General features: G+C 40.8%; 1 pseudogene; it reads left to right on the top strand.

The window, feature by feature from the left end:
* The first annotated feature begins 9,429 nt into the window (after nucleotides 1–9,429).
* LOC145127217 (receptor-like protein 7) lies at nucleotides 9,430–12,715 on the top strand (annotated as a pseudogene).
* Nucleotides 12,716–23,959: the final 11,244 nt, after the last annotated feature.

The raw sequence follows: 23,959 nt of genomic DNA, 5'->3' as shown, positions 1-23,959 counted from the left end.
GGAATCGAGAATCTGTCCTGTTGGTCAGCCTATCGAGCGAGAAGCTATCCAAGTAGTCCTATTGAAAAAAGAAAAGTAAGGGCATAAGCAGAGAGAAAATCCCAAGTATTACTCTTTAAATAGATGATAAAAGAAAAAATGAAATTTTTATTTGACAGATTGAGAGTTAATCACACTAGAAATGAGATATATTACACAGGTAATGGTGGAATGCTGTCGGAAAGCTATCGTTTCGGAAAAAAGGATATGTTCTCTAAGCGTAGAGGTCTGTATTTGCGATTTTCAATTCCTAAGCCAATCCAGCCTTTGACTTATACTCCCCCCAGAAATAATCCGAATTCTCATGTAAATAAGGATGAATTGCTTAATAGTTTTCCAATTAACAGTCTACCTGTGAATAGTTTCCCGCTTACTGATTTAAAATCAACTCTGATTGTTGAACAACTTAAAGTTCAATTAGCTAAAGATGCTATTCTGGCGTTATATTTCTGTTTTTTCCAGAGTATACTCGTTCCCAAAGATATGAATTTATAATGAGCAATTCAGCGAAGAAAATGTTAATGTATGTCTTTCAATCTCTCGGGTTATCAAAAATGTTACGTTTTTCAACCCCAGATTTGTTTGAAAATACCAGGTTCAAGGGCAACAAAAGTGTCAGTAGCGGATAAACTACCCCCAGAAAAGAAGAGTTCAGCCTTCTGGTTTTCCGGGAAAAGGTTCCCAGGAAACTACGTTCCCTTTGTAAAGTAGGCCTTTTTATAACTAATTAGAGTTGACATGAAATGGATCACGGAAGAAGAAATAAAAGATGAATGAATGATTCAATCCCTTCCCACTCACACGGGTTCTTCTATTGAAGACCCGGGCGTACATAAGAGCGGAACCTAGATAGAACGCGGAGCACTGGCCCCGGCCGCCGATACTGTTACCATGCTTACCAGCTCTTACTATTGCCGCCTATAGATATAGATGGGAGGTAGGCGGGGCTAGCTTGCTTCTCTTCCCCTAACTTGCACATCTTATGTGCGAATAAAAGGAAGCGAGCGGCTCTTCGCTTAGTAGACGGCCGCCGGACGACGACCCCTTCTTGTTCTCGCCCAACCACTTCTTTTTTTCTTTTTTTTCTTTTTTGAGAATCCTAGACTAAAGAAGAAGGCTCCTGAATCAGCACAGGGAAAAATCCGCAAGCAGGAGAACTTTACTAACCTGCCGCCGGTTAATTTATCAGGGCTCCGCAGGAGAAGAAAGAAGGTCTGGGTCCAATTTCTAATGAAGCGAAGGTCCCCCTTACTCCTTATTCTCTCTTCAAGCTTTATAAAACTCTAAGAGAAAGGGTTGGTTAAGAACTATTGACTGTAAACGATACCAGTTACAGTCACTCAATGGATATGCTCGCCTTTGGAATGAAGATGGATGAACAGGCACTTGAGCCTGGAACTGATGAAATTTGGGGAAAACATGGAACCGGTCACTATACCGGGGGGGGGGGGGGGGGCGAGACATGACCGCGACTTAAGATTCAAGTACCGTTGAAAAGACTAAAGGAACGGGGGAATGACTACCTGTAATAAAGCACAGGCTAATACGAGCCGACCAGAAGAAGCAAGGCTTTAGATTACCAGATCCTGGACACAATCTTCCTAGAGATGGAGAGCCCCTGCCTTTTCTAGCCTCTCCTTCTTGCTTGCTTACCTAGCTCTTGTCTTAGTGAATCTTCCTCTTTTCTAGGTTTTTCTTAGTGTGAAAACGGTAGATTTTTCATTTGCCAATGAATTGGATCCGCCTCGATTCGATAAATAATGGGATTCTTGGCTAGAGAAAGGTTCTGTGACATGGACGCCCAACCCAACTCGGTCGGTCGGTTGGCCCACCTAAGATATTAAAAAATTATTGATCGATTTGATCAAATTTGAAAAATTCTTTCTCACTATTCAGAACAGTGGAGCTTTCGATCAAGATGTTCTCGCCTCCCCCGTTTGGGCTCTCGCTCGAATCGGAACCTTTATGCGTTGGTAGGCTTTCGACTCAATCTAATAGCCTACCTATCGGGTGCCAATAAAAGAGAAAGTTTGCGCATGGGCTCATTATCTGATGCAGAACCGATGCGAGAGGGAGAATCAATATGGGAGAAGCGGGGATTGAGAGCTTTCAATGAATAGTGGAAAGGAAAGACTTGTTCCCTGCATTCCATTCTTTCCAAAGAGAGTCATTAGTGCTAGGGCATAAAAGCTTTGATTGAATGAACGCCACCTTGGTTGTATTGTTTTCAAACAAATCCAATGTTGGGCCAAGCGTTGCCAGCCGATAATAGCCGAAGGAAAAAAAAAGGGGGAGATACAGAAGAGGAGATTCAGAAGAGTCACTCCACTCCATGGATAGTCCACACAGATTCTTCTTTCATTTGCAATTCCTTTCGGGTCGGAAACGTGGGCTGCTGGTGGGGCTGTGCCCCTTCTCCCTCTTCTTCCGCTTTACAACCGGAATAAGGAACCTTAGAATTCACCCCGATTCAAAAATGGGATTTGAGAGGCTAGCGAATCGGAATTGTATGGAATGTCCTACTCCTGCCCGAGCTTTCCGATCAACCAATCCCCTATTTCATTTCAGGGACATCTGTGTTAGGTAGGCCCAGGGATCACTGATTAGTCGAATGAGCCAATCCCTCGGGTCTATCATTAGTTGGTCGATCCGGCTGGCGGCTCCTGCGTCTGGGGCCCCTTTATACTTGTTTGCTGCTAGGAGTCCCTCTAGTCGAATCCATAATCCATAGAAGTCCCAATAGAAGTTTACTGACATGGCTCTTCCATCGGCGATCTACTGCTCCCTCTTAGTTGCAGATGCCCATGCTTTGATTCGAAAGCCCTAGCCAGTGATGAATCCCCAGGAAGAGAGGACTATTGAATTCCTCTTCCCTTCAGTCCAGTTTGAACCCGTCCCATCAACGAACACCTTCCTATTGCAAGGCTTTGCTCTGCCCTTCCACTAGAATCCACTCCGGGTCGGAGGAGCAGCTAGTCCAACTTCTTGAGCAGCCGAGATATTGAAGAACGAACATTTGCTTGAATTCCTTGCCTCACCCTGAGATGAGAGGAAAGGTCGATTTGACTCGAATCCTGGACCTGATCTTTAATCCTACACCGGTTAATGATGCGATGGGAGAAGTTTTTCTTTTGTCATTTTTCATCAATGCTGGCCCAGTCGAGGTTCGTCCATGCCCAATCCCAATGGACAAACCTTAGCCCCTAGCTCTATAATCCACCCTACCCAGTCCCTGAAAGCCCTCCCGGGGGCCTAGCCCTCTTTCTGCGAGTCTTAAGCGGCTTTCATCGTTGACGAACACCTGCACTAATAAGACAAAGAGGGAGTCTATGCCTTGAATGAATCAGTAAAGTAACAGGGATCAAGAGACAGATAGGGGGAGAATGGCAATCATTGGTGGACCTTCCCTTGAATGAGTCAGATAACAAATCCTTCGTGAGTTGTTTATTCATCCAAAAGCCTTGATTAAATTCGGCATATCCCAAATACCTATAATCGTTAATCTTGCGAGAGCTAGGAAGTTATGTATTGATCATACAGGGCCATGAAAACCCCACCTGTGATTGCTAGCTACAATCCTTGCACGATACCTCGCATATAAGTTACTATTCGGCGTCCGATGAAGCGTCGTGATCAGGGGTACATTTACGGTCTTAACATCGATTATAGGGGATCACGTTAACATATTAAAAATTGCCTTAGAGCATAAATTACAATTAGGGACGCCTGGTATGGTAATTAAAATACGTTAGGATCGTTAGAAATCCTTAAAAGATAGTAAATTAGGATTAACAAAAGAAAATCCTAATTATATTACGTTAGAATCATTAGATATCTTGAAAAGATAGTCATTTAAGATCAATAAAAGATATCTTAAAAGATAGAAGACTATATAAATAAATAAGAAAGGTTTTCACAACAAAAAGTATTCTTAAAAGGAATTCAAAAATTAAAATAAAAACTTCTGTAATCACCAACATTATGTTGACTTTCAAAATGCATGTATTCTTAGGTTAATAGGATTGGTGCTCTTTTTACCGTCAGACTGCTTGGTGTTTCCGCCAACGGTCGGGCAGGGGGTGTGACATGATCGTACATATCCTCTTGCTGATTTATGTTTTGAGAGATGATATTGATACTCTGATTTCTATGGATTTGTCATGGAAAGAATGTTTGAATATTCTATGGATTTTATGAAAATGTATTTTAAAAATGAAAAATTTTACCGTGGTTTTTGGGACGTTGCGAGTTGGTATCAGAGCTCTGGTTTGAGGGATTTGGGAAAACACTTGTGTGATTCCAGACTCAAATTAGCTAGAGCTCGAGGAAACATTTATTCCCCAAGATACCCACACTTGTTATATATGCATTGGTGATATGTTAGAATTGCATGCTAGTTTATAGGCTAGGGATCTTTAGGAAATGCATGATTTATTATGCCTGATAGCCTAGGGGATTTCTTGATATGTAATATGAAACTAACATTATAACTGTAGTAGGTTAGTGTATGCATCATGATTGTACATAACTAATATTTTATAGCTTGAGAATGCTTGATTTAGCCTTATTTCCTAGTCTTTGTCTGGTTATGGGCTTAGGGTAGAATCAATTATTCGACGGTCTATCGAATCCAACATTATGTATGATTAGCATACACAATGCAACTAGAAAGTTAGTGAAAGTTTCATGAGTTGAGTGCAATTGTTAGCGAGCCAGAAAAAGTAAGGAATTGAGTGCTACTTTTAAGAGATAAGACATAGGATGTATGCGTATCCTACTTCCTTGGGGCCTAGTGACTAGGAATTTGTAGCGATCCTCTAACAAAAATACGGGTAGATATGGAAGATAGCATGGGCCCATACTATTGGAAGCATAAGACATGTATACGTATCGAGGAAGTCACAAGTTCTGAGGAATAAGTGATAGAGTAGTGATGTGCTAGAGTATAATGCGTTCTATGACGTGTTCTGGTTTAGTGTTTTTAGTATGGTGATTACAAGAGGTTTAGGATCAGATCCTGATGGCCCGAAGAGGCCAGGTTGGGGTGACGATGAGATCCGTGTGTTGATCACTACTCTGGTGTTTGGATCTATCAAGACCACTCTGATTGAGATGTTTGATTAGCGTTATGTTGCTACCACATCCACTGTAGCCATCGTGGCTGGATGAATTCAGGGAGGAGGGTTTGTGCAGTACCGAGAGTTCAACAACATGAAGACCCCTGAAGTTCGACGAGGTCGAGGACCTGATTGTTTCTATGAGATGGATATCCAATGTTGAAGGGTGTTTTTACACATGTTCATGTCTAGAGAATCAGAAGGTGAAGTTTGCACTGAATCTTCTTCGTCTAGGGGCGAAGGATTGGTGGAAGTTTGCCACTCACTGTCTTTCTATTGTGTAGCGGGCCACGATGACATGGGAGCAGTTCGCTAAGATGTTTCGTGATGAGTATGTTCCACTGGTTGAGAGGGAGAGGTTAGTGCAGGAGCATCTGTCATTGAAGCAGACGACATAATCAGTGATGTGGATCACCAAGATGCTTACTGAGATAGCCCTTTTCTGCCCCAAGTATGCTGCTTCAGAGTAGGTTCAAATGTCATGATACTTACGTATGCTCAAGACTGAGATTTGGGAGTTTGTGTCGATTCAGCAGTATCGTTCCCTTTCAGAGTTGCATTCATTTTCCCGGAGGAATGAGATTAAGATTGAGTTATAGGCGAAGGAGAAGAGGAAGGCCCCAATTCAGAATCAGGCAATAGCCAAGCGATTCAATCCTATTGATTTTCGTTCAAGAGGAAAAAGGGGCCGCACTTGTGGCAAGTGCGGGAAGGTGTATGATGGAGTTTTTCGTTCAGCAACCGGATGCCACAAATATGGCAAGGAGGGCCATTTTTATAGAGATTGTCAGCACCAGCAGAGCACCCGAGTTTGTTATCATTGTGATTAGGTTGACTATGTGAACACCAAATTTCCATTACTTGTTGCTAGTCCCCTGCAGGCACTGGATCCTACTACTATTCAGATCACTGATAGACGTCAGGGGAGGGCTGAGGGCCCGAATGCTAGGGGTCGTATGTTCCAGCTGACTGTAGAGGAGGCTAGGGTGGCGCCCGACGTCATTACTGGTATGTATTCATTTATAATTCTATCAAGTTAAATTTATGAATGCTTATATTTATGCTTTTGATAGGTACCTTCTTAGGGAATTCATTTCCTACTCTTGTGCTTTTTGACTCTGGTGCGAGTCGGTCATTTGTGTCTCAGTCTTTCAATATAGAAATTAATATAACCCTTAGGGAGTTAGAGTGTCCGCTGCGAGTTTCCATCGCCAAAGAACACATGGTCTATGCTTCAATCATTTTCCACGGCTGTACTTTGGAGATATTCGGGGTGCCCTACTCGATTAACCTGTTTCCCATCCCTATGGGAGATGGATGCGTGATCGTAGGGATGGATTGGCTGAGCAGATTTGGAGCCATGATTAATTATGAGTGACAGCTTGTGGTGGTTCGAACCCCAAGTGGGGGAGAACTAACCATTTATGGTGAGGCTACCCGGGTTGGTTCAACTTTTTGTTCGGCTGCTAGGGCTAGGCAGTATTTCCAACAAGGATGTTCAGGTTATGTCACGTATGTGGTTGACACTCGAGTTGAGGGGAAGAAGTCAGTTTCGGATGTGCCAGTGGTTAGAGAGTTTCGAGATATTTTCCCAGAGGAATTACCCGGCGTGCCTCCCGTAAGGCAGGTGAAGTTTAGAATTGATCTGATCCTGGTGTTGCCCTGGTAACTAAGGCTTTGTATCTGTAACACCCAGTTTCCAGAATGGATCGGTTTAGGGCCTCAAGGAGCAAAGGCACAAATTTTGGGAAAAATCAAGTGTCACGACATGACCATAGGGAGGTCACGACGTGGCAAGTGAACAAAATGAAATGCAGATACAACTGAGCTCACGACGTGATACATAGAGTGTCACGACATGAGAGTGCTTGCAGCACAAGCCTACGAATATTTAGGTTTCTCTCCTTACTTAAGGACCTTATCTCGTGACCTAAGATATCTTCTTCAGCCTCCACTCCATTCAAACGAAACCCTAGCCCCATCCATGAGTTCTTGAGTGTTTCAGGGTGTTTTGGTGACTTGAAAAAGAAGGGATCATATTTGGTGCATAGATCCAACTTGCAAGCTTCATTAGCATCTTTTAGTAACCCCTCTGGACCCTTGTGAGTATTCAAGCTTCATGCTTTATGGTTCTTTGTTGCTAAATCTAGAGTTTTATGCATTATGGTTCATTGTTAGATGTGTTAGAGTGTTGGGATTTCATAAAGTTGGCAACTTTATGGGTCCTTAAAGTCCCTTGACGATCATATATGATAGATATGAAGTTTGGGTGATGTTTGAGCTGATACTTGAGGTTTTGACCTCCTTTTCTTCATAAACGACCTAATTTGAGCTCACGTCTTGCATTGGACATGCAAGACCTTAAAACATCGGTGTTTATGGCTTTTGGGGTGTAAGGAAGCCTTCTGGAGGAGATGGATTCGTGGCTCAATGGATTAAGAGCTTAATTCATTAAGTTACCCTTTAGACAATTCTCACGATGTGAGAAGGTGCCTGTTACATGGTGAGGATTAAAGTTTTGCGTCTATTTTCCCTTTTAGCTGGTCACGACATGACCAATAGAGTGTCACGTCGTGAGGAACAGTTAAACTGTTGACCGTTGACTTTTGTCGACCGTTAACTGTTGACTTTTTGACAGTTTGACTTTGATTCAAACTTGAAGGATTTGGGTTGTTGATTAAGATTCTACCATGTTTTGGTGCAAGAAAATGAAGTTCATGTCTTGTGATAGGATTCACAAGCTAGAAATCACAAGCTTTCCTCTATAAGAACAGATTATTCATTAATCAATGTTTTCTGTTATGTAAGAATGGACAAATTAATGGAATGAATTTAATAAAAAATGACAAAAATACCACCAACACAAATACTTTTTTTGTTGGCGTAAATCATAACCTGGTGCTAAATAACACAAAGATGGACACAAATTTAAAAAAAAAAAAAATAAATAAAATAAATCTACTTAATTTATAATCTGATACAGTGATAGACACAAACACTTTTTCTCAACATTTTCAACTACTTTCAGATAACACAATAATGGACACAAATAATTTTTTCTCAACCTTTTTCGTCTTATTGAGCAATTGGGAAATTAGCCTTTAAAGTTTAAACATATATTATTTTTATCTTAATCAACATCCACCATGTTTTGTTTTATTATGTATGAATTGAAAGTGCATAAAAACAAATATAAAAGTGAAAGTTGTCTTTTTTTTATTTTATTTTATTTTATTTATTTAAACTTGTCGTGTTAAAAGGAGAACTCGTACTAGCAGGTATCTATAATTTATAAAACTAAAACTTTCAGGATTATGTTAACTCAAATCTATGCAGAACTCAACACATATATCTAGCAGTAACTCAAAATCAATCAACAAGCCACAAAGAAATCGATCAATAACCAATCAACATTCCTTAGCTTCAGGTTAGATGCTCTGCTTAGGTGTGATGTAAAAACAGGGGAACTCAAGTTCCATGATTTTATAATTAAATAGGGAAACATAAAAATCAAGCAGCAACGCAAAAAAATGAGTGAAAAGAGTAACTAAAAAATAAGTATGATTTATTATAGAAATCGTTCGAAGTTGCGGACTTGTGAAAAAATAAAATCGATTTTGTTGCTGATAATTTGGAGAGGACATGATTATCTACTAAGATTTTCATGGGGATAGAGGCTAAAATTGGAACATGTTATTCAAGGTGGGAATGGAATGGGATTGAATTAAAAACAGGTTGCAAGCCAAGAATGAAATTGACGCCGTTTGAGAGAATGGGATTCCGTTTGTAATGCTTCTTTTCTTTCCTGCAAGCTACAAACGTGTACAAAGTCATTCCCCCTCAATGATCAATCCTCTCCTTAGCTCCTTCATGCATACAGCATACCAAGCGCCCCCTCAAATTTTAAAGCTTTCAATAATGGTATAATCAAGGTTCTTAGATTAAAAATAATAGTAATAATAAATAAAAGCTTTAAAGTCAACATGAAGATAATACGTTTATACTCGAAACAGATCCATTCCCACTTACCTTCCATATATAATTAAATAATGACGATTCTTATCTTAAATAATAATAATAATAATAATAATAATAATAATAATAACTTAATTAAGGTCTACACGCGAAAATAGTATATGAGTATATCCATTCCCACTCCATATATAATTAAAAAATTAGCGGAGGAGGATGGTTCCCACTTCCCACTTACCTTCGATATGTGTGTTCTACTTAGTTTTCCCTTGTGTAGAACTTTTTTAATTCTTTGGCTCTATTAGTTGATTATTCAACTACATTTTATTCGTTCCATTTCCCTCTTCAACATGTGACATCTAATCTAGTTATGGTTGAATGTTGAACTTGGTGATGGCCTATATAATGAACACTGAACATTAAACATTACACATCCACAAGCAATTGAAGTATTAAACCTTTCTTTCATGGCTCCATACATGAATCACTTTAACTTGTTGCAAACCATCTTCCTTTTATACTTTTTTTTCAAATTCAAATGCAGTGGATCATCACTAAGCCCTGATGAGGAATGCTCAGCCTTGTATCAGTTCAAGCAAAGCATAATTCATCAAGATGATCCAACTTGTGCTGCTAGTTGGTTTCAAACGTTCCACTCTTGGAAGCCCACTAGCAATGCATCAGATGCTGGTTTTGATTGTTGTTCATGGTATGGGGTGGAGTGCAGAAATGACCATGAGAATGGTCATGTGATCGGCCTTGACTTGAGCGAAAGCTTTCTTTGTGGTTGTATCAACTCTACCAGCACCCTCTTTAGCCTTGTTCATCTTCAGAGCCTCAACCTTGCATGGAATGACTTTAGTGAATCTCAAATCCCATCTGAGATTGCTGGTCTAAAGCAACTAAGAAGCCTCAATCTCTCTGCTTCTGGGTTTAGTGGCCAAATCCCGAATGAAATCTCTCAGCTGATACAATTGTCTTCTTTAGATCTATCACAGAATCTTCTAAAGTTTCAAAGTCCTAGTGGCCTCAAGAATCTAGTTCAAAACTTAACAGGACTCGAAGAACTCCATCTCTCAGGGGTTGACATTAGTTCTTCCGTACCACATTTCTTGGCCAACTTTTCTTCTTTGAGGTCAATCAGGCTACAAAACTGTTTGCTTGAAAATGAATTCCCTGCAGCCATTTTTCAGCTACAGAAGTTGAAAATTCTTGATTTGTCATTCAATACCAATCTTACAGGTGCCTTTAGCGAATTTCGTAACAGCAGCTTACTTGAATTTGTGAATCTACGTTCAACAAGTTTCTCCGGGATTGTACCAGAATCCATTAGCAATCTAAACAATTTCAGAGTCTTGTCCCTTGGCGATTGCACTTTCTCAGGGCATATTCCAGGTTCACTCTCCAACATGACAAAACTCACTTACTTGTCTCTTGGTAATAATAAGTTCACAGGCTTTGTTCCTTCATTGGAAAGTCTTTCGAAACTCACCATTTTAGATCTCAATGGTAACAGATTTGATAAGGGAGTCTTGCCCAACTGGCTTGGCATGTTGGCTGAACTTAATCAATTAGATACATATGGTATGAACATAAACGGTGAAATACCATCTTTTCTTGCAAACCTAACCAAACTTACTTTTGTTTCAATGGGAAAAATTCTTTTACCGGTCATATACCATCCTGGTTTATCAACCTTACCCAACTAAGATCGTTAGACCTTCAACACAATCAAATGCAAGGACCCATTTCAAGCTCATTTTCCAACTTTAAAAATCTTCGATTTCTTCAGTTTAATTACAATAATTTCAGTGGAAAGGTAGGGTTAGACATGTTCCTAGGACTCAACAAACTTGAAAGTCTCATCTTAGGTAATAACAAGATATCATTAGTGCCCACCAACAACTACACCAATAACACCTTACCAGAACTTAAACACCTAATACTCTCATCATGTAACTTGAAGGAATTCCCTGCCTTTTTGCGTTTCCAAAATAAAATGGAACTCTTATTTCTCGACCGAAACAAGATTGATGGCATGGTACCGGTGTGGATTTGGAACAACAGCAAGGAAACATTACAAGCGATTGACCTTTCCAACAACTACATCACCGGCTTTGATCAGCATCCTATATTTCTGCCATGGAAAAGTTTACAAGCATTTTCGATCAAGAATAATCAGTTCCAAGGTCAGCTACCAATTCCACCACAAAACACTGTAGTTTATTCAGCAGAAAATAATCATCTGACTGGAGAAATACCAGCATTAATTTGTGAAGTGAAATCTCTTCAAGTGTTAGATTTGTCGTCTAACAACATGAATGGAACTCTTCCTCCATGTTTTGGTGACTTAATCAATTCGTTGTTGACTTTGGATCTGGGACGAAATAACTTTCATGGCACATTAATGATGAATGTGTTTATGCATGGCAGCCAGTTGGAAAGTATTGATTTGAGCGAAAATCACTTTACGGGTCAGCTGCCAAGATCATTGACAAATTGTACCAATTTAGAGGTTCTCTCTCTTGGAGATAACTCTTTTGATGACGTCTTTCCTTTTTGGCTGGGAACTCTTGCCAAGCTGCAAGTTCTCATCTTACGGTCCAACAAATTATATGGTCCAATTCAAGGTTCGACAACAGTTTGCTCACATTTCCCTAAGTTGCGGATCATTGACCTCTCTAACAATGGTTTTGGTGGCGAACTGCAAGCAAAGTACTTTCAAAATTGCAATGCCATGAGAGTGGGTTATGGTGAATCATCAGTTATGGAATCTGGTATGTCCTTTGAACATTTCATGTCCTCGGTGCCATACACGATGACATTAATACACAAAGGTGTCAGAACAAAATATGAAAAGATTTTAACAATATTCACGGCTATTGATCTCTCTTGTAATCATTTCGAAGGAGAAATCTCACTATCCCTCCAAGATCTTCGAGGGCTTCAAGCACTCAATCTTTCTAACAATCATTTTACAGGACGCGTCTTGCCATCATTAGGGTACCTAACAAATCTTGAATCGTTGGATCTCTCACGAAACGAGCTATCTGGAGAAATCCCTCAACTATTGGTACAACTTAACTACCTTTCCATTTTCAACGTGTCATACAACCATCTTGAAGGGCGCATTCCCCAAGGGCAACAATTTAACACATTTGATAACAACTCCTATGAGGAGAATCCTGGGTTATGTGGAAAACCTTTATCCAAGGAATGTGGGAATTTAAAGGCATTAAGACTTCCACCAGCAAGAAATGCATCCGATTCTCTCCTCCCAAGCGAACGAATTGATTGGATAATCATATTCTCTGGAGTTGGAAGTGGGCTGGTTGTTGGGATTTTTATTGGCAACTCTTTACATACAAAGTATAGTGAACGATTCGGAAAGAGGAAGGACAGATGGGTAAGGCCACTCCGTAACACAAGGAGATCAAACCAAGTACAATAATTTGTTTTATTACCTTACAACTTTATAGCAATTTTCCATGAAAATAATTTGTTATGTGTACGTGGTATCAACCCCTCAACCAAATTGAAAATGCATCCAGAAAAATATATGACTTTCAAAAGGATTATTTTTTAAATTGTCCTTTTAAAAAAAAAAATACACTAGTTAGTAGTTACATTGTTTTTGTGAGATTATCTGTAATAAATACATTTCTCAACTTTGTCGTATTAACAATTAATTTAAGTTTGCCATCATTTATCAAAAAATTTAGTTACGTTATAGGTCTTGAGATATTAATTTTAGCTAAAGAAAAGGGTATAATTAACATATATTTTAACTTTAAAATACTAAACAAGATATTTTTTTTTACTTAAACTTGTATATGCTTTGTGCACAAGTATATGATGTCGGTCTATGTTTTCCGCCTCATATTTACTCATAATACATTTAACTGTTAACATATATATGTTTATTATAAGCCCACTTGCTTTGGGCTCCTTTTATCTTTAGCCCATTAGGGTTAGGGTTAGTCTCCCTTTATTTTCCCCGTCTACTTGTTCTTTTTTTTTCACTCTTTTCAGAAAGGCTAGTGACCCAACAAGGCCAAAAATCCTAATAGTGCAAATATGGTCCAAACTGCAAAGCCCAAGACCAGGCCTGGTACGCTGCGCGTACCTGGAGTGCGGCCGACATACTAGGTCGCTTTCCTGATCGGGGACTCGAATGTGTACATACCTATTAAGCACCTTTTCCCTTACGCACTTAGTGCTTACAACCAGATGTCCAAACATTAGATCCAAGCCTAGGGGAACGTCTCAATTCATAAAGTCATTAACCTGGAACCTTTACATGGCTCAAAAGAACTTAAAACCTAAATTTAGCATCTTACTTTCACCAAATGGCCATAAATACATGCATGGTTGATCTACAACCATTAAGATGCTAACTTTATGCACTAGGGATCTCAGAAACATCAAGAGAAGCAACTCCTAACTTCTTGAGTGGAAGAATTTCCACTAGATCTCATTCATGGGACCAAAAGTGACTGAAACTCCATAAACACTAGATCTAAGCATACAATGAGCAAGTTCCAAGCTTTATACCTTTATGAAGCTAGAAATGATAAGTAGAATCTTGATATGCGTGCTCTCCCTTGGTCAAAGCTCCATCTTCAAGATTCTTCTTCCTCAAGGCTCACCAACACACACTAAAACACACACAAAGAGGGTCAAATCTTCTCTAAAGGGGTTAGGGTTTTGATGAGCCTCAAAGGGTAATGGAGGCTGAGAAATGAGGGGGTCATTGGTCATAATGTTGCTTAATAGGGTCCAAACCCCAAAATTTAGGTTTTATCCCCTGGGTGCGTACACCCAACATACGAGAAGTACGCCTAGCGAACTCCCACTTTTCCGAAAATGGCAACAATGCCCCTAGGGACCAAATTTGCAAACTATTTACACACCAAGGGTCAAAAATGAAAAGTACCTTGAATCGGGTGTTACAATTCATCCCCACTTGAATTAGACTTCGTCCTCGAAGTCTGATGCCGCAAATAACACAGGGTAATGCTCCATCATCTCGTCCTCAAGCTCCTACGTCCATTCAGAACCCTTTTTGTGCTGCCACTACACCTTTACCAAATCCACCACCTTGTTTCGTTGAGCCTTCGTCCACCTGATAAGGATCACCACTGGTCTCTCTATATAATTCAGGCGATTATCCACCTAAATGTCCTCCAATGGAACCACTACGAAATCATCAACCAAGCACTTTCGTAGCTAAGAGACATGAAAAGTGCTACGAATCTTGACTGAGCTCCTCCGACAGATCTAAACGATACGTCACCCTCTCCACCCGTGCTAAAACCGTGCAAGGACCTATGTACCCGGGGTCCAACTTTCTCCGCTTCCGGAATCGGATGACACCTTTCCAAGGTTAGACCTTTAGGAGTACCATATCTCCAACCTCAAACTCTAAATATGATTGGCGTCTGTCTGCGTAGCTCTTTTGTCGGCTATGTGTTGTCTAAAGTCTGTCGCGGACCTGCTGAATCAATTTCGTCGTCTTGAGTACCACCTCGGTACTTCCCATGACTCGTTGACCAACCTATCCCCAACAAACCGGGGTCCTACACTTCCTCCCGTAGAGCATCTCAAAAGGAGGCTGATCATTGCTGACGTGATAGCGGTTGTTTTACAAAAATTCCGCCAAAGGAAGATATGTATCCCAACTACCACCAAAATCTAGTATACATGCCCCCAGCATGTCCTCCAATGTGTGGATAGTCTACTCACTCTGACCATCAGTCTACGGGTGGAAAGCCATGTTGAAGTGTAAACGAGTGCCCAACTCCTCGTGGAATCTCTTCCAGAACCTAGAAGTAAACCGAACATCTCTATCAGAGAGCACATAAACCAGCACTCCATGCTATGTCACTACCTCACGAATGTAGATATCGGCCAACTTCTCTTTCGAAATACTCTCTTGAATCAGAATGAAATGCATGCTCTAGGTCAATCGATCCACGGTAACCCGTATCGAATCTACACCGTGCGCCGTCCGAGGCAAATTTGTGATAAAATCCATCGTACTCCCTTCTATTTCCAAACGGTGTAACAACGTAAATTTCAAAACAAATTTTTGATTTTAAATCATATAACCTTCACATCACATTTCATAAACTCGTTTATTTATTTTACAAAACACAATCCCTCGTTAGTTACTTATTAATCTAGGATCTTCGAAACATAATTCTTTCTCTGATGTGTACAATCATGCCAGTGTCGTCCCGCGATTCTGAGGAAACCTGAAACACATAACACATAACACGGTAAGCACGAAGCTTAGTGAGTTCCCCAAAATACCACATATAACACATATTAGTCACTCGAGGGTATAACTCTGTGGACCCTCTGGTCCTAACTCTGTGGACCCTCTAGTCCTAACTCTGTGAACCTTCCGGTTCCAACTCTGTAAACTCTGGAACACACACAGCATAAATCACATAGAAATAATGCAGTGCATCACAATCACATAAATAGCATACAAGACACTCTGTCATATAACTCTAATTACCACTCTAGGTAAAGTATAGTGAGAAGACTCACCTCGGGTAACTCGTTAAATCTCGAACTCGGTAAAAATTTGGTCTAGCCTCCGCCTAATCACATGGAATAAGTACTCTAATCAATACAACTCTCAAGGCTAGACTAATCCCTCTCTTAGCACTCTCAGAAGGGTAAAAGACCATTTTACCCCTCTCATGGCTCAAAGACCCAAACATTGACCAAACCCTAAAAGTCAACAAAAGTCAACTCTTCGGGTTACGCTGCGCGTACCAAACCTGTATGCTGGGCGTACCCGGCAACCTCACAGAATCGGGGAACGCGACCCCCTACGATGCGCGTACTGGGATTACGCCCCGCGTAAGCCTCTTAATCCATAAAGTTGGTGACTTTAGGCCTTTGCATGGCTGTAAGAGTCACCAACACGCAAATCATTCCACTTCCAACACTTTAAAGCCCATAACTCAAACATGACTCCCCAATGACGACCAAGTTGGGATTTTTATGGATCTACAACACACATATCACTGAAATGGGACAGATCTATGTCCATGGAGCCCCTTATGCTCATAAAGTCTCCACGTTTGGGACTTAAACCCTAGAAATGGACCATGAAACACCAAACCAAAATAAAGAGGAAAGTTCTGAGCTTTTTACCTCTAAGTGAAGCTCCTTCCTCTGAAGAACTCAGATCCAAGCTTGAACTCCAAACCCTAGCCTCTACAAGCACCTCCCCTTCTTCTTCACTGACACACGAAGGCAATTTTAGCTCAAAACACTCACACACAAGCTTTAGGACGAAGGAAATGCTCTCTTAGGGTTTCTCTCTGTGAAATGGTGGTTGAGGATAAGGCCATATCATTCTTTATATAGTGCACAACTCTCATTTAGGGTTTGCATCTGGACCAGTTACGCCCAGCGTAACTTTGGTACGCCCAGCGTACCTTAAAGAGTCCGCGTCCATTTCAAGCGCATGAGTACGCGCAACGTACTCTCCAGTACGCCCAGCGTACTCATTTGCAACATTTTCCACTCAGGGACCAATCTTGACAACTTGACAAAAGAGAAGGGTTAAATAGTTGTACCGAAATTTCGGGATGTTACAATTCTCCCCCACTTATTTTGATTTCGCCCTCGAAATCGCTCCTTAAACCACACATAGATTGAATTCAACAACCCGAAAGGCACCACCAAAAGGATCTCATGCCGCACCGAAACTTTTCCATGGACACCTGAAAACACACAGAAAACTCCCAAATCCATAACTAATCCAACCCTTCTGCCTCTAATATACTCCTTCTCAAAATCTGGTAACTCTGGTGGCCTGACAGCCGTCAGATCGCCTACTCAAGCGATCACCATGATATTCGCTCCTCGAATATCAAACCCTGATAACTCACTGGTCCTTTGATTCTCACAAGACCAATTCCAACAATCGGCTACCGTTCACTCATACCAAACATGCCAAATGATCTAATCACGCCCCAAGAAACGGGAGGGTTCACACCCCACCGGGGCTCATCCACTAAACTGCTATCAGACCCCATCCGAACAAAGAATCCCCAAAACTCTGTCCTCAGACATAATAGAATAACCATGCTCGCTTAGAAGTGTCCTCAGACATCACCATGATAAGCTCCAGTTTCGTTTCTCATATCCCTTTTCAATACTGAGCACCAGATCAATTCCTGAGTCCATCGATGAACCTCCAAAGGTCACCCATAACATGTCCTAAAATGTCTCACTGACTCCTTCCCTACAACAACTATCTTGGCCCAGTGACACACAAATCACGAAGTTCTCTTTACCCCAACAGCTACCACATTCCCGCACCAACGAACTGACCCACCCCGTTCTAAAACATCAGAAGACAAACAATACTCCTCAAAATGGATTCCCTCTCAGAATCCGCAGTCTTCTCTCGTCTACTCAATGCACCACTTGAGCCAAACTCAACTTGAGAGTCCGACCCGACCCAGAATTGGAACCACTCGTCCCCAAAAGAATCAACCAACTCATGATTCATGACCCGCAACCCATGTGCACCTCACTTATCCAATTCCTTCGAATTGCGATGTCCATACCTCACTCAGAATACAATGATTCCCGATCATTAAGGAGGCCCCGGCCTCGCCCCTGGTCCGACTACCAGGCTCCCAAAACTCATAAATTAGGGCTACCCCAAGCTTAAAATTCTTCTACGTCGTGCTCTGATCAAAGAGTACTTCCTCATAACCACCTCTTGTTGACTAGAGAATACTACGGCTCCCTGTAGCATCGCAACAACCTCCCTCAGACTAGTGAGTACTACGGCTCCCCATAGCATCACAGCACCCTCTGACTAGTGAGTACTACGGCTCCCCATAGCATCACAACACCTTCTGACTAGTGAGTACTAGGATTCTTCATAGCATCACAACACCCTCTGACTAGTGAGTACTACGGCTCCCCGTAGCATCACAACACCCTCTGCTATATGCCCACCATCTCATTCTCACGTTAACACCACACTTCGTCCACTAACCCATGCTCCGCGGACTAACATAGATAGGTGCCCACCCTCAACCAAATTATGCATCACTATTCCGGACGACAACCACCATCATCAAAACACCTCTCCCCGCTGCAATCCTCATTCTTAATTAATCCCTCTTAATGTCAATACCGGAAGGGCTTCCACTGGAATCGTAGATACTCGATACACCACTTACCGTCTCAAACTCAAGACTCTATAAGTAATTCGGAATTCAGGGAATGATACTTGGATTCCTCGAAACACCATTACAGAACATCACGATGTCCTGCCACAACCACTGATCTCCTACCTATGACATCATACACAGATACCCAATGCATTCCCTCAGGATCTCATAATTATCCTTCATTTCACACAACGCGGAACTTCGGAGTATTCCAACTCCTAATTGAAACATGGAGGAATCATCAATGACTCGGAACATATTGACGACAATCCGAAACTCCCACCTATAACGCTCAAAACTGAAGCAAGCATACTCATAACGGCCCGGAAGTTGGTTGCCTAATCAACTTCTGCCCTTCCCAACTGCATATACTAGCCCATACATTGCACCATACTTTCTCAACCACCACACTAACCTTACGAGCTAGCTCCCTCGAATTTACCATAATCACCACAAGTCTTCGACTAGCAGCCACCTGCCGTGGAGACGCTCATCCGTTCTCAAACATGAACCACATGTATTACCACGGTCTGCATCTTGCTTCGACCATCAATAACCCTGGTCTCATGAATCCATTCCGCAAGTTTTTATATTCAGTTCTCTAACCGTTCTTGAACAAATCTCCGATCCTTTCAATACAATGCCTGGTTCTCCCCCACTCAAGGTTTGAACCATCACCATTTGGCGCACTAACAATCCATCCCACAAACTGTTCCCACCAGCACTTCGCACCTACCCTGGGAAAGTGCTACACAACGCTTGATGATCTCCCGATAAGGATCAAGCAACTCCAATACCCTGATTCTTGGATGAGATCCTCAAAAACTGCTCATCGTGGCTGCCTCTAGTCATTCAGAATCCCGTACATTTCTTCTACCAGAAATCTCAATAGTCCAGAAAAATCCCTGACTCTCAGTCCAGAATTAATGAGTCATATACTCCTTATCCTCGACTTCTCAGCCAACGTTCCATCACATGAATCATTGCAAGAGCAGAGACTCCTTTCCCACACTCGATACCTATCATAGACAATAAGGGTCACCGCCCCGATATACTCATCTTGATCATCCGGCGCTACGGCTAACATATGCCCTACTATACTTAAGTAGGGTGCATCCTGGTCTTTGACCACCTCAGTCCTCACTGGCAACAAGCCCATGCTATAACATCACCTTGCGGCAGACATACTGCCAGATACTCCGGTGGAAGATTACCATCAATGCTACCCCGCAGGGTTTACCCATCTCAGAAACTGAAATTTCAACACCTCTTATGTTTCCCACAGGAAACGGAATTTTCACCTCTCAGGTCACAGAAGGTGACATTTCTACTATCGGTCGATTGCTCAACTCAGACCGTAGTCCTCCATAAAGCACCATCCTTACTCACCCCTGAGTCTTGCGACTCCAACCAGCATCTCACCAAAATCACTCGGAACTATCTCAAATACCCTCTCAAGGTATACTCCGATGAAACTCGCTCAACCTGGCCCTCTGGCCCCATACTCCTTTGCATCCGAACTCGGTCTAATCAACCATGATGGAATAAATGAAATAGGCACAAGCATCATCTAATACGAATCATGGCACTCAAGCCATGACATCACCCCTCATTCTGCTACTTAGCATGGTACCCAAACCAGGACGTCACCTCTCAATCTGCTACCAATCATGGCACTCGAACCATGACATCACCTCTCAATCTGCTACCAATCATGGTACTCGAACCATGACATCACCTCTCAATCTGCTACCAATCATGGAACTCGAACCATGACATCACCTCTCAATCTGCTACCAATCATGGAACTCGAACCATGACATCACCTCTCAATCTGCTACCAATCATGGAACTCGAACCATGGCATCACCTCTCAATCTGCTACCAATCATGGAACTCGAACCATGCCATCACCTCTCAATCTGCTACCAATCATGGAACTCGAAGCATGACATCACCTCTCAATCTGCTACCAATCATGGAACTCGAATCATGACATCACCTCTCAATCTGCTACTTAGAATCCTTCAGAATACTCCCTGCATCGAGTATGGGTCCTCTGCTTTCAGTAGTATGGGCCCATACTACCTGCCACATCTACCCATACTCTCTACACGGACCATCCCAGATTCCCTAAGTAGATGTTCAACCTTCTCAGTCGTCAATCTTATTACGCGTGCTCGCTCCCCAACGAAATGCTCTACTCTGTCAGCGCACTCATCTGACCATGATCACCCTTAGGTTCTCCCTAGGTCCTCACACTTCTCCGCCATCAGCTGCTGAAGAATTCCTAATGATGCCAGCCATCTACCTCCTGAATATCGTTATATTCACTTAGTAGATGACTCCCATCATCGAGAGTTCCACAAAGCACAAAGCAAGTAGCATTCGGGCATCGAATAAATACGTAGAACTCACTCTAGGTGATAACTCCACTTGCTCTGCTCATACTCAAAGATATCACCGAACTCTGCAACTCTACCCCTCGCGGGTATCTAGCTACTCTCTCGATTAGGCTCCACAATGCTCATCTAGGCATCTCTCCTAGATTACTCCTCTACTCAAATCCTTCTCTACAAGGATTCCTGCTGGATACTCCTACTCAGCACATACTCGGAAGTGCATCACAAATAACAACAATTTCCTAGGCTAAGGCATCACAAATCAGGCCACTCTAGTCCTAAATTATGAATTACCTAGCCTATCTCTAGCATGCATAATATCTCATAAAATATCTCATAACACAAAAGTAAAGGTATTTTGGGAAATCACCGTTCGGGCTCTGGCTGATTGTACACACTTTCTCTTTCTCGTTTTCTCTTAGAAACTCTTGCTCATTTTTAGAAAAATCATTTCTTTTGAAAATTCTTTCTCAAATCCTCAGTTTGAGTCCAGATTTACCCGAAGGTGCATCCGAATCCCTCAAACCAAGGCTCTGATACCAACTTGTAACAACGTAAATTTCAAAACAAATTTTTGATTTTAAATCATATAACTGTTGGGTTTTGAGCATTCTAACACTTCCTAAGTGTACATGCAACCCTAATAAACCTTGGATCTATGTTTGTCTAAGGTACATGCAAAATATTATTTTCCAAGGTTTATAACCTGTCTAGCATGGCATGGGGTACTTTTAAACATAAAAGGACTAGATGAATTACATACCTTTTGTTGATTGTTGATTCCTTGGAGTTTGAGAGCCAAGCACCAATAATGTGAATGCCTCAAATGGGAATCACAAATCACCACAAACTTGGAAAATGTATGAGAGAGTATACTAACTCTTAGATTTTAGCCACCACTATTACACACACACTAGGGTCTTTTCATGCAACATAAGCTTGTTTATATAGTGTGCATGGTTAGGGTGAAACCCTAATAACCCATGTCTTTTCCTCTTCCAAGGATCCATGGGTTAAAAGCTCCATGGATCATCCATGGACTTCCATATAAGCTTAGCCCATTAACAAATGAGCATTAGCCCACACCATATAAATACAATAGCCCATGATTTAATTAGTCTTCCTTTTAATCACTAAATCAATTCATAATTAATTCAAGATTAAAACTAATTAAATAACATGACTTTATATTAATATATTATAACTTATAATATATTAATAAATCGTAAGTATACAATTCTCATAAAATTATCCATAAACAATTTGGGTGAAGTGCAACCCAAATGGACCATACCGGGTCGGGTCAAGTATATACTAAATAAGTTATGGACTTAGACACCTTATCCAACAGTCTCCCACTTGGATAAGTCTAATAACTGTATTTGCGTATGTTACTTCAGGAACCAACCAGCAATCGTAGCTCTCGAAAACTCTGTTGAACTATGAAGCGCCATTTTAGATAAGTGATCATATAATCCTCTGTTCTCATGATATCAGCCGGACAAATACATGGAACAACGTCGTACTTATTGTCCAGCAGTTTGTTTCCCGATTTCCGATTTGCTTGACAAAGAACTTAATCGAACACATCAATTTAGTTCTGACCGTGCCCGGTACATAGGTCAAAACAAAATCATCGAGGGGCCCAGATATCGCTTTTAATCCTCCAAGGACTAGAAGGAACAGATAAACTTCGACTCATATACTTGTTTCTACTACTTGTTGAATTATACACAAAGGCACGTTTTATAACATCAAGTTACTGATGCGTTTACGTGCAATCAATGCACAACCAACTCATAGGTAACAACTCATATCTCTAGGTTTGAAGACTTATATGATATTACCGTCTCACGATCACTCGAGATAAATTCCATGAAGTGATGCAAGTGAGCGTGGGTTGAATCCAATACTCATAACTTATGAGCACTCATGAGTGTTGTAGCCATGTCCAACATCTTAGACCTCTACAACCAACTCATGACAGTCTTGATTCATATCTACTTCCAACATGTGACCGACTGTGGATGGTTTGAATAACTTAATCATTCGGAAAGAATAACCTAGTTATTATGGAAGTCAAAACATACAAAGTGAAACACAATAATAATCGAATCCAATATGGTCTCAGAACCCTTTTGAATATAAATAAAACCACCTTTTATTTATCACCATATTGATTACACATTATTCATTGTATAATGTTTCAAATAATCAACTTAATACTTGAACAAAAACAACAATCGTCCCATGCTCCTAGCATGTACACTTTGTTTTTCTAAACAATAGTTATGCCATACTCCAAGTATGCACACTATTTTTGTCTATGATCTTTACTTTGTGAAATAGATCAATTGAACATGATTCCAATGATGCTCATTTCACAATCCCAAATCCTTATTGTAAATGTAATAATTCCTAATTCCTACCATTTACCAAAAAAAACTGTTAGATTTTAAACTTATATGCATTGATCCTCTCGTAATGATTATGCATAAGGTCACCAAAACCTTGTCATCAGTCATTACAGAGGATTCCAAAGGAGATCAACTCTATGGAAACGAACTCTCATATTCAAAGTACATTGCTTTGAACATCCTTCTTGCACTAAGGTTTTCTAATCTTACACAGATTGAACAACTTCCACCTATGGAGACATTTCCATAGTCCCATTTCGACTATCACTTCCGAACAAGAGTCACCTCTTTTCAGAATATGTCAATATGGTCCTTTCCAACAATTTACATCATACTTCCAACTGTCCCTGAGCAACCAATCTTTGGTGAACCTTAGATTGTCCTCGACAATTGCTTAATCATTTTAGTCATATCCGGTTCTATTCCTTTTTCCCTCTAAATGCTCTAAGCATTTTGAAAAATTTAGAACGGATAAATATTATAGAACATGTGACGGATCCTATACCCGAAGCATATGGGACACGATTCACGATGTCTCACATAAAGACCTGATACTGGATCAGTCTTTTGCTACAATATTTTTTAATTTGCCATGTTTTCAAAAATCGACTATGAAGAGGGATGCCGTAATCATAATCGAATTTGAGAACGCAATATATATAGACTTTCCTTATGTTGAACCATTCCAACATAAAATTCATATATATATATCCTTGACTAAAGATGATTAAAAACTCAATCTAAGCTTTTAGAATTGAAATGAAGTATAATTTCCTCTCCCTTAATTATAGCAA

Source organism: Lactuca virosa, chromosome 7 (assembly GCF_052849685.1).
Source record: "Lactuca virosa cultivar CGN04683 chromosome 7, Lactuca_virosa_CGN04683_v6, whole genome shotgun sequence".
Taxonomy (NCBI): Eukaryota; Viridiplantae; Streptophyta; class Magnoliopsida; order Asterales; family Asteraceae; genus Lactuca; species Lactuca virosa.
Note: the sequence above shows the minus strand (reverse complement) of the source record. Positions and strands in the feature narration are given on the sequence as shown.